Below are 11,205 nucleotides of genomic sequence, written 5' to 3' on the forward strand. Positions count from 1 at the left end.
AGCATGATGCTGCCACCACTATGCTTCACCGTAGGTGTCCTCCAGACGTGAAGCTTGGCATTCAGGCCAAAGAGTTAAATATTGGTTTCATCCGACCACAGAATTTTGTTTTCATGGTCTAAGAGTCCTTTGGGTGCCTATTAGCAAACTCGAACTGGGCTGTCATTTACTGAGAAGTGGCTTCCGTCTGGCCACTCTTCCATAAAGGCCTGATTGGTGGAGTGCTGCAGAGATAGTTGTCCTTCTGGAAGGTTCTCCCATCTCCACAGAGGAACTCTGGAGCTCTGTGTGACCATTGGGTTCTTGGTCACCTCCCTGACTCTATATATATATATATATATATATATATATATATATATATATATATATATATATATATATATATATATATATAATCCATTTTAGAATAAGGCTGTAACAGTACAGAATGTGGAAAAGGGGAGGTGGTCTGAATACTTTCCTAATGCACTGTATATCTGAGGGGCTGTGTTATTGAACTTACAAGGCAGTATCACAGTAAACCGTATAAATTATGTGATGTTTAATATTCGTAAACATCAGCTGTTTCTGAGATCGCACAGTAAAGTTTAGAGTATGGCCTACAAATAATAACTGTAAACTCCTACAACAAAAACCATCTATTGTAATGACAGATCATGCAGTGTGTTTTCAGGAGTCTAGTGTGTTTTCAGTGTGTTTTCAGGTCCCTATTAGACGAGTCATTGTTGTGAGAAGTGGCACGGTGCCACACAGGTGCCACAGCAAGCAGATGCTGTCGTAGACTGTCACCGTTGAGTGGTAGACCGCAGGAAGAATACTCCCCCCCCCCATGAGAGAGAGAAAGAGAGGGACATACAGAGATGGAGAGAGGGAGACTGAGAGATGGAGAGAGGGAGACAGAGAGATGGAGAGAGGGAGACAGCGACAAAGACAGGATTGGGCTCGGTTTCGACATTGTTGTGTATCATGGGACCTCCTGTCAATCCTCCAGACAATGCCTCTCCTCTCCATTCATTCTGGGGTTTAACTGACAATAATGGCTCTAACTGTCATGGCTGACGGCTATATTATTCACCATGACAAATGGGGTTGAGTGAAGAGAGGTGCGGATGCCAGAGATCACCTCCCCCCTCTCTAATCCATACGTGTCTCTTTAATCCCCCTTCCCGACACACACACACACACACACATCCCACACCCCCTTACGTATGCTCGCCTCTAAAAAGTGACAACTTCATTATTGGACTGTAGAGGAATATCGAGAAATAATAGCTTTTCTGTGGTCGTCAGTGTGTGTGTGTGTGTGTTAGTGGTGTGTGAAAAGGCTTCTGACATGTCTGAGAGCTATTGTTAAACCGTATGACAGATGTCATTATGAAGACTTAGGAAAAAGGCACATAAAGCCATCAATGAGATTGACTGTCATCTGCCAAGAGTCAAACACTGTGACCAAGTCCTGAGTTATTACAGCGTAAGACTAGAGTGGAAAATTAATATAGCTATGGTGTCATACTCTGCCCATACCGAAATGTATTACTTCCACAAACTGTTCCACAAACACCAACAACTATCACAGAATATTGTCAAAAAGCTGCATGTTCAAGGTGGGTCTTTTAGTGGGCCTATATTCCTGTCAGTTATGATACGAGAAGGGAGAATAGATTATAAGGCTGCTATCAGGGGCCTTGGGCCGTATAGTACTGTCTGCTGTTACAATTCATTAAGTGAGGATAGGCCCTATAGGATTATCTCTGTTCAGAGGCTGAGTTTAGACGCTGGCATCAGGCAGCCTTTCTGACAGGTCATTATGGCGCATCACACTGGGACCCACTGCAGAAAGAGGAGGCCCACCATGCCACTGTGTGTGTGTGGGTGTGTGTGTGTGTGTGTGTGTGTGTACCCCAACAGAGATGTGTGTGGGGGGGGGGGGGGGGGTTCCTGCTACACAAATGACTTATAGTTGTACACACTAGGCTCTGGAAGGCTTCACAGCAGTAGAGATGCATCAGGCATGCTTCAGACTGGGAGGGGAGGTCTGATACATCGTCTTAATGCAGATGTTTAACTAGTAGGGGGCACAATGTTAGAATCATAGGAGAGTGAGCCAATGTGTACTGGATAGCATAGATGAATACACACACACACACACACATATACATACATACAGTAGCATTCAAAAGTTTGGACACACCTACTAATTCAATGTTTTTTCTTTATTTGTACTAGTTTCCCGATGTAGAATAATACTATGAAATAACACACATGGAATCACGTAGTGACCAAAAAATTGTTAATGAAATCAAAATATATTTTATATTTGAGATTCTTCAAAGTAGCCATCCTTTGCCTTGACAACAGCTTTGCACACTCTTGGCATTCTCTCAATCTAGCGTCATGAGTTAGTCACCTTGAATGCATTTCAATTAACAGTTGTGCCTTGTTAATGTTAATTTGTGGAATTTCTTTCATTCCTAATGTGTTTGAGCCAATCAGTTCTGTTGTGACAAGGTAGGGGTGGTAAGCACAATACAAGCACGTAGCTGACAATTGACTATTTTTGACTGCCGTCATATCGACACATTAATTATAATGCAATTATTACATTTGTGCCGAGTTTCACTATTTATCAAGGCCACTTTGCACTTATAGGGTATGAAATATATAAATTACACTGTTAGAATGCTGCAGTCAGAATGAGTGCTCATTAGCTTGAAGGTGGTCCATCGAGGCCCAGTGGTTTTGAATTAATGTACAATTGTTGTAAAAAAAATAAAAAATAAAAAGTTTTATTTTTTTATTTCACCTTTATTTAACCAGGTAGGCTAGTTGAGAACAAGTTCTCATTTGCAACTGCGACCTGGCCAAGATAAAGCAAAGCAGTGTGACACAGACAACAACACAGAGGCAATAAAAAGGCATGAGGAGGTAGGCAATAAATAGACCATAGGAGCGAATAGTTACAATTTAGCAGATTAACACTGGAGTGATAAATGAGCAGATGACGATGTGCAAGTAGAGATACTGGTGTGCAAAAGAGCAGAAAAGTAAATCAAATAAAAACAGTATGGGGATGAGGTAGATAGATTGGGTGGGCTATGTACAGATGGACTATGTACAGCTGCAGCGATCGTTTAGCTGCTGAGATAGTTGATGTTTAAAGTTGGTGAGGGAAATAAATGTCTCCAGCTTTTCAGGCCTTCTTGGTCGAATTGCTGCAAAGCCACTACTAAAGGATACCAATAATAAGAAGAGACTTGGGCCAAGAAACACGAGTCATGGACATTAGACTGGTATAAATCTGTCCTTTGGCCTGATGAGTCCAAATTTGAGATTTTTGGTTCCAACCGCCTTTGTGAGATGCAGGGTAGATGAACGGATTATCTCCATGTTTGGTTGCAACCGTGAAGCATGGAGAAGGAGGTGGGATGGTGTGGGGTTCTTTTTCTGGTGTGACGACCCTCCCACTCTGTCTGACGAATTCTTTCTCTTTGCTCTTGTTTTCCTTAATAGGATGTCGGTGGGTGGAGCCGGGAGGGTCGTCAGCGAAATGGGGCATACCTGGGCTCGGGTGTGTCGCAGGATAAACGCACCTCTTCCCCATTCATTGAGGAGACTCTCTCCATGCAGACACTGATAGATTTTGGTTGTGGCATTTTTGTGTCTGTTTTTGTTTGTTTACGTTGACACCTTTCAACACCCCTCATTCACACTCACTTACACTACTGATTACTGAATACACACACAATTGTTAATTGAATTTAGTTTACTTTAGTTAATAAATATATTTTGTTATTCCTTATCTCCACGTCGTCTCCCTTTTTGTTACGGGCTTCAAACCGGTTCGTGACATTGGTGACACTGTCAGTGATTTATTTAGAATTCAAGGCACACATAACCAGTATGGCTACCACAGCATTCTGCAGCGATATGCCATCCCATCTGGTTTGCTCTTAGTGGGACTATCATTTGGTTTTCAACAGGACAATGACCCAAAACACCTTGAGGCTGTGTAACGTCTATTTGACTAAGAGAGTGATGGAGTGCTGTATCAGATGACCTGGCCTCCACAATCACCCAACCTCAACCCAATTGAGATGGTTTGGGATGAGTTGGACCGCAGAGTGAAGGAAAAGCAGCCTCAGCATATGTGGAAACTCCTTCAAGACTGTTGGAAAATCATTTGAGGCGAAGCTGGTTGAGAGAATGCCAAGTGTGCAAAGCTGTCATCAAGGCAAAGGGTTGCTACTTTGAAGAATCTCAAATATAAAACGTTGTTTAACACTTTTTTGGTTACTACATGATTCCATATATGTTATTTCATAGTTTTGATGTCTAGACTATTATTCTACAAAGTAGAAAATAGTAAAAATAAAGAAAAACACATGAATAAGTTGATGTGTCCAAACTTTTGACTCGTACTGTACATACAGTTGAAGTTGGAAGTTTACATACACTTAGGTTGGAGTCATTAAAACTCGTTTTTCAAACACTCCACAGATTTCTTGTTAACAAACTATAGTTTTGGCAAGGCGGTTAGGACATCTACTTTGTGCATGACACAAGTCATTTTTCCAACAATTGTTTACAGACAGAATATTTCACTTAGAATTCACTGTATCACAATTCCAGTGGACCATACACTAAGTTGACTGTGCCTTTAAACAGCTAGGAAAATTCCAGAAAATGATGTCATAGCTTTAGAAAATTCTTATTTATCAATAGCTTATTTATATAATTTGAGTGAATAGGAGGTGTACCTGTGTATGTATTTCAAGGCCTATCTTCAAACTCAGTGCCTCTTTGCTTGACAATATGGGAAAATCAAAAGAAATCAGCCAAGACCTCGGGAAGAAAAAATTGTAGACCTCCACAAGTCTGGTTCATCCTTGGGAGCAATTTCCAAATGCCTGAAGATACCAAATCCATCTGTACAAACAATAGTAAGCCAGTTTAAACACCATGGGACCATGCAGCCGTCATACCACTCAGGAAGGAGACGCGTTCTGTCTCCTAGAGATGAACGTACTTTGGTGTGAAAAGTGCAAATCAATCCCAGAACAACAACAAAGGACATTGTGAAGATGCTGGAGGAAACAGGTACAAAAGTATCTATGTGGAAGAAGCCACTGCTCCAAAACCGCCATAAAAAACACAGACTACGTTTTGCAACTGCACATGGGGACAAAGATTGTACTTTTTGGAGAAATGTCCTCTGGTCCGATGAAACAAAAATAGAACTGTTTGGCCATAATGACCATCGTTATGTTTGGAGGAAAAAGGGGGAGGCTTGCAAACCAAAGAACCTCATCCCAACCGTGAAGCACGGGGGTGGCAGCATCATGTTATGGGGGTGCTTTGCTGCAGGAGGGATCTGGTGCACTTCACAAAATAGATGGCATCATGAGGAAAGGACAATTATGTGGATATTTTGAAGCAACATCTCCAGACATCAGTCAGGAAGTTAAAGCTTGGTCACAAATGGGTCTTCCAAATGGACAATGACCCCAACCATACTTCCAAAGTTGTTGCAAAATGGCTTATTAAGGACAGCAATCCCATCAAAACTTTGTGGGCAGAACTGAAAAAACGTGTGCGAGCGAGGAGGCCTACAAACATGACTCAGTTACACCAGCTCTGTCAGGAGAAATGGGCCAAAATTCACCCAAGTTATTGTGGGAAGCTTGTGGAAGGCTACCCAAAACATTTGACCCAAGTTATACAATGTAAAAGCAATGCTACCAAAAACTTGTAAAAACATGTAAACTTCTGACCCACTGGGAATGTGAAGAAATAAATAAAAGCTTAAATAAATAATTCTCTCTACTATTATTCTGACATTTCACATTCTTAAAATAAAGTGGTGATCCTAACTGATCTAAGACAGGGAATTGTTGCTAGGATTAAATGTCAGGAATTGTGAAAACTGAGTTTAAATGTATTTGGCTAAGGTGTATGCAAACTTCCGACATCAACTGTGCATACAGGCATGCACACACACAAATAAATACGCATGCATACAAACCCAGTAGTAATAACTCCTCTATGAGAATCCTTTCTTGATGGACATAATGTGTATGAGTTGTTCATATTGGCAGCAGAACAATTATCTACTGTGTCATGCTTGAGCTTAATACCCACTCATGTTTGATGTCAGTGACTCCCAGTTCAGCTAAATGTCTGCTTGATGCTATCTTCCCTTTCACAGAGAGTAGAGAGAGAGAGAGAGAGAGAGCGGGAGAGAGAGAAAGGAAGAGAAGCAGAGAGAGAGAGAGAGAGAGGAAGAGAAGCAGAGAGGGAGGGAGAGAGGGAGAGAGAAGGAGAGAGAGAGAGAACAAAAAAGAGAGAGTGACAGACAGAGAGAGAGAGAGAGATGGAGATGCTACAGTGGGATGTTCCATATGTGCAGCAGACCTGGATCAATACGCCTGGTTGCTATGGCAGACCAGAGAGAGAGACGGTCGGGGTATCTGAAGGTAGATGGTATCGATTTGCTCCCGTTTAAACAAACCTCCGTAATGCAATTCTGAGGGTAACTGACACACACACTGACGACCACGGAAAAGCTATTATTTCTCAATATTGCAAAACAAATTGTACGTCTGTGACTTTGAGGCCACAGACGATTGAGAAACACAAGAGAGTGGAGCCCTTTAAATTGATCTGCCATTTTATTTAACTTGACCTCTCATAAACAGGGAAGATTATTAGAGGCTTAGATGATAAACCTGTTTGGCTGGGAAACTGCCTGACTTACAGACATGGACAGACAAACAGACAGGAAGGGGATACTAGATCTCATCAAAATGAAAGGGACAGCTCAGCTACCCGTCTCATATAAAGCTAAGAGCAGCTCAACTAGCCCTAATGTAATGTGTGATTGACTTCTCCCCTTCATATGTCTGAGGCCGAGTCTGGCCCAGCCAGCTCCTAAATAATAACAGAGCAAAGACCTAGGATTTATGGGGGTCTCATTGGAAGTGGGAGTGTGCACACACACACACACACACACACACATGCACACACACACACACACACACACACACACACACACACACACACACACACAGTATACACAAAGCACACACACAGTATACACAAAGCACACACACATACACTACACACACACACATATACAAAGTATGCACACACACACACACACACAGCTTTTTCAATCACACAGTGGTAAATTAACAGGAATATGTAAATGCATTAGATGAGCATTAGATGAAATTACCCAAGCTGGGCTGCTCCCTCCCAGCTAACATTCATGGCTAATTACCAGGTGCTGGTCGACTGTCTATCAACATGGTTGGTGAGGCGAGCAGACTTTACAAAGACCTGTTGGCCTAGGAGATGAGTGCAGAGACTGGAGTAATGTTCATGACTGAGAAAACAGTGTTGAACTTCATACGGGTGCTGAGGTTAACACCATCAGGCTTGACAATGTAATGCACAGAAATGAAGTTGTGAGTTTGTAGGAACTCGATAGGATTTTTTTATAATTTGAGTGTTAACTGTAGCCTTTGCAACAGGCAAGCTCAATCAACAGCTAAAGAATTTGAAATAATTTCAAATAGTATTTGAACCCAGGTCCGAATCCTGTACATGCGTTACGCGTAGAAACTTTACTCCCTCCAGAGAAATGAGTAGGACTCCTCAAACATCTCACTCTTCAAGGTCATACGTCTCTCTGCGTTCCTGTTGCTTTAATTCATCTTTATTTAAGGATTCATATCTACAGTGCCTTGCGAAAGTATTCGGCCCCCTTGAACTTTGCGACCTTTTGCCACATTTCAGGCTTCAAACATAAAGATATAAAACTGTATTATTTTGTGAAGAATCAACAACAAGTGGGACACAATCATGAAGTGGAACGACATTTATTGGATATTTCAAACTTTTTTAACAAATCAAAAACTGAAAAATTGGGCGTGCAAAATTATTCAGCCCCCTTGAGTTAATACTTTGTAGCGCCACCTTTTGCTGCGATTACAGCTGTAAGTCGCTTGGGGTATGTCTCTATCAGTTTTGCACATCGAGAGACTGACATTTTTTCCCATTCCTCCTTGCAAAACAGCTCGAGCTCAGTGAGGTTGGATGGAGAGCATTTGTGAACAGCAGTTTTCAGTTCTTTCCACAGATTCTCGATTGGATTCAGGTCTGGACTTTGACTTGGCCATTCTAACACCTGGATATGTTTATTTTTTAACCATTCCATTGTAGATTTTGCTTTATGTTTTGGATCATTGTCTTGTTGGAAGACAAATCTCCATCCCAGTCTCAGGTCTTTTGCAGACTCCATCAGGTTTTCTTCCAGAATGGTCCTGTATTTGGCTCCATCCATCTTCCCATCAATTTTAACCATCTTCCCTGTCCCTGCTGAAGAAAAGCAGGCCCAAACCATGATGCTGCCACCACCATGTTTGACAGTGGGCATGGTGTGTTCAGGGTGATAAGCTGTGTTGCTTTTACGCCAAACATAACGTTTTGCATTGTTGCCAAAAAGTTCAATTTTGGTTTCATCTGACCAGAGCACCGTCTTCCACATGTTTGGTGTGTCTCCCAGGTGGCTTGTGGCAAACTTTAAACAACACTTTTTATGGATATCTTTAAGAAATGGCTTTCTTCTTGCCACTCTTCCATAAAGGTCAGATTTGTGCAATATAGGACTGATTGTTGTCCTATGGACAGAGTCTTCCACCTCAGCTGTAGATCTCTGCAGTTCATCCAGAGTGATCATGGGCCTCTTGGCTGCATCTCTGATCAGTCTACTCCTTGTATGAGCTGAAAGTTTAGAGGGACGGCCAGGTAGATTTGCAGTGGTCTGATACTCCTTCCATTTCAATATTATGCACAGTGCTCCTTGGGATGTTTAAAGCTTGGGAAATCTTTTTGTATCCAAATCCGGCTTTAAACTTCTTCACAACAGTATCTCGGACCTGCCTGGTGTGTTCCTTGTTCTTCATGATGCTCTCTGCGCTTTTGACGGACCTCTGAGACTATCACAGTGCAGGTGCATTTATACGGAGACTTGATTACACACAGGTGGATTGTATTTATCATCATTAGTCATTTAGGTCAACATTGGATCATTCAGAGATCCTCACTGAACTTCTGGAGAGAGTTTGCTGCACTGAAAGTAAAGGGGCTGAATAATTTTGCACGCCCAATTTTTTAGTTTTTGATTTGTTAAAAAAGTTTGAAATATCCAATAAATGTCGTTCCACTTCATGATTGTGTCCCACTTGTTGTTGATTCTTCACAAAAAAATACAGTTTTATCTTTATGTTTGAAGCCTGAAATGTGGCAAAAGGTCGCAAAGTTCAAGGGGGCCGAATACTTTCGCAAGGCACTGTAATTCTACCAGTGGGCCTAGATTACCCTTTTGTTATTGACTCTGGCACGGTGAAAGAAAACCTGTTGGATTATTTCAATTGACATTTTAATTTTTTTAGGCTCACAGCCGATTGCACACTGTGCAGCGAATGTTTACTCACCACATCGATCTCCTGGACAATATTGAGGGTGGAAATCCCAGGATACATCATCACCCTGCGATGGCTCCTACCCAACTTCTATAAGAAACCAGGCCGTCCGGCTGCTCTCTCTACACACGCTGCGAGAGAGCCGAGCACAATGTTAAAAGTTTACCAAAGTTCTGTTGAGGTTTGAGGCCCCAAAGTAATGCATACCTGTTTGGAGCTTTGCATGCTGGGAGCTAGAAAGCTAGAAATCCCTCGCTTAAAGGTCCAATGCAGCCGTTTTTATCTCAATATCAAATAATCTCTGGGTAAAAAATGAAGTACCTTACTGTGATTGTTTTCAATTAAAATGGCCCAAAACAAAAATAGCTTCTTGGCAAAGAGCCATTTCTCAAGAAAGAATCCTCCTCTCCCTCCCTTTCTCTCTTCATCAGTATGCTGTCAGGTCATCTTCATACATCCCCTATGAGGAATCCCCCTTTAGGTGGGAGATAAAGATAAACATTATGTTCCATAATTCATCCCATTAATAAAGGAAGCATTTGCTTCTCAGATGTGGGAAAACATTATTCTCTGTGCTCTGAAGGGAATCGCTGGAGACACTATCTCATTGATTACAATATTCAATGGCGACATGTTGCACTACGGTAGTTGGTGCTACATATGGTTTAGTAGATAGCAAATAGTGGGTTGTATAATGTCAGAGGAAATAGCAATATTTTTTATTCATGCAATACCTTCAGTTGCACTCCCTATCAGTTTGATCGTTCTCGTTTGAACAGGCTCGACAGAAATGACTGGACTATTTTGGTGAATTGTATTTCTATGTTGTTATGCCTGTATTACAGAGCCAGTGGGTGGTAACTCCCATTCCCAAGAGTGTTATCATGCCTGTAAGACATTCAAAACACAGTCAGGCCTGGGACTCAGTCTGTTCTTCAGGTCAAACTGAACATCTTGTAAAACAAATGGCTATGTTAACCCCTGACACAAATACACACACACTTGAATAACTTGCATGTAAACAGATATGTATCTATGATAGATGTGGATGAATGCGGGCCGAGAACATAGATCTTCCTGCTTTCTCAGTGTTACTACGGGACCTTTTTCATTTCTATATTTTTATTTGGGGGCGGCAGGTAACCTAGCGGTTAGAGCGTTGGTCTACGAACCGAAATGGTTGCTGGATCGAATCCCTGAGCTGACAAGGTAGAAATCAGTCGTTCTGCCCCTGAACAAGACAGTTAGCACATTGTTTTCCGGTAAGCAGTCATTGTAAATAAGAATTTGTTCTTAACTGACATGCCTAGTTAAATAAATAAATATATATATATTTGAAATGTGTTTAGTGCTGTTCTTGTCTATTATTGTTCTGTATCAGGTTGAGTAGCTGATACATTTTCAACAGCTAATGGGGATCCTAATAAGATAACAATAACACACACACACACAGCTGAGTCAGGCCCACTAGGCCTGGGCTAATGATACACACTCATAGATGGATACCGGCCCGCCTTACTGGCTGTCTTGGAGCCGAAGGCCACCTGAGCCATATTAAAACCATGGTGTCACAGCGGGCACACACACACACACACACTGCCGTGCTGTTTGGCATGCTGCTCTGTCGCCTTACGTTAGTACTGAAGAGTTACCCAGGGAATAGTTATATCCATACTGATCACTGCCCACACCCTTCTGGCCCTGAGAAATCAACAGGCAG

The sequence above is a fragment of the Oncorhynchus clarkii genome, chromosome 11, assembly GCF_045791955.1.
Source record: "Oncorhynchus clarkii lewisi isolate Uvic-CL-2024 chromosome 11, UVic_Ocla_1.0, whole genome shotgun sequence".
NCBI lineage: Eukaryota > Metazoa > Chordata > Actinopteri > Salmoniformes > Salmonidae > Oncorhynchus > Oncorhynchus clarkii.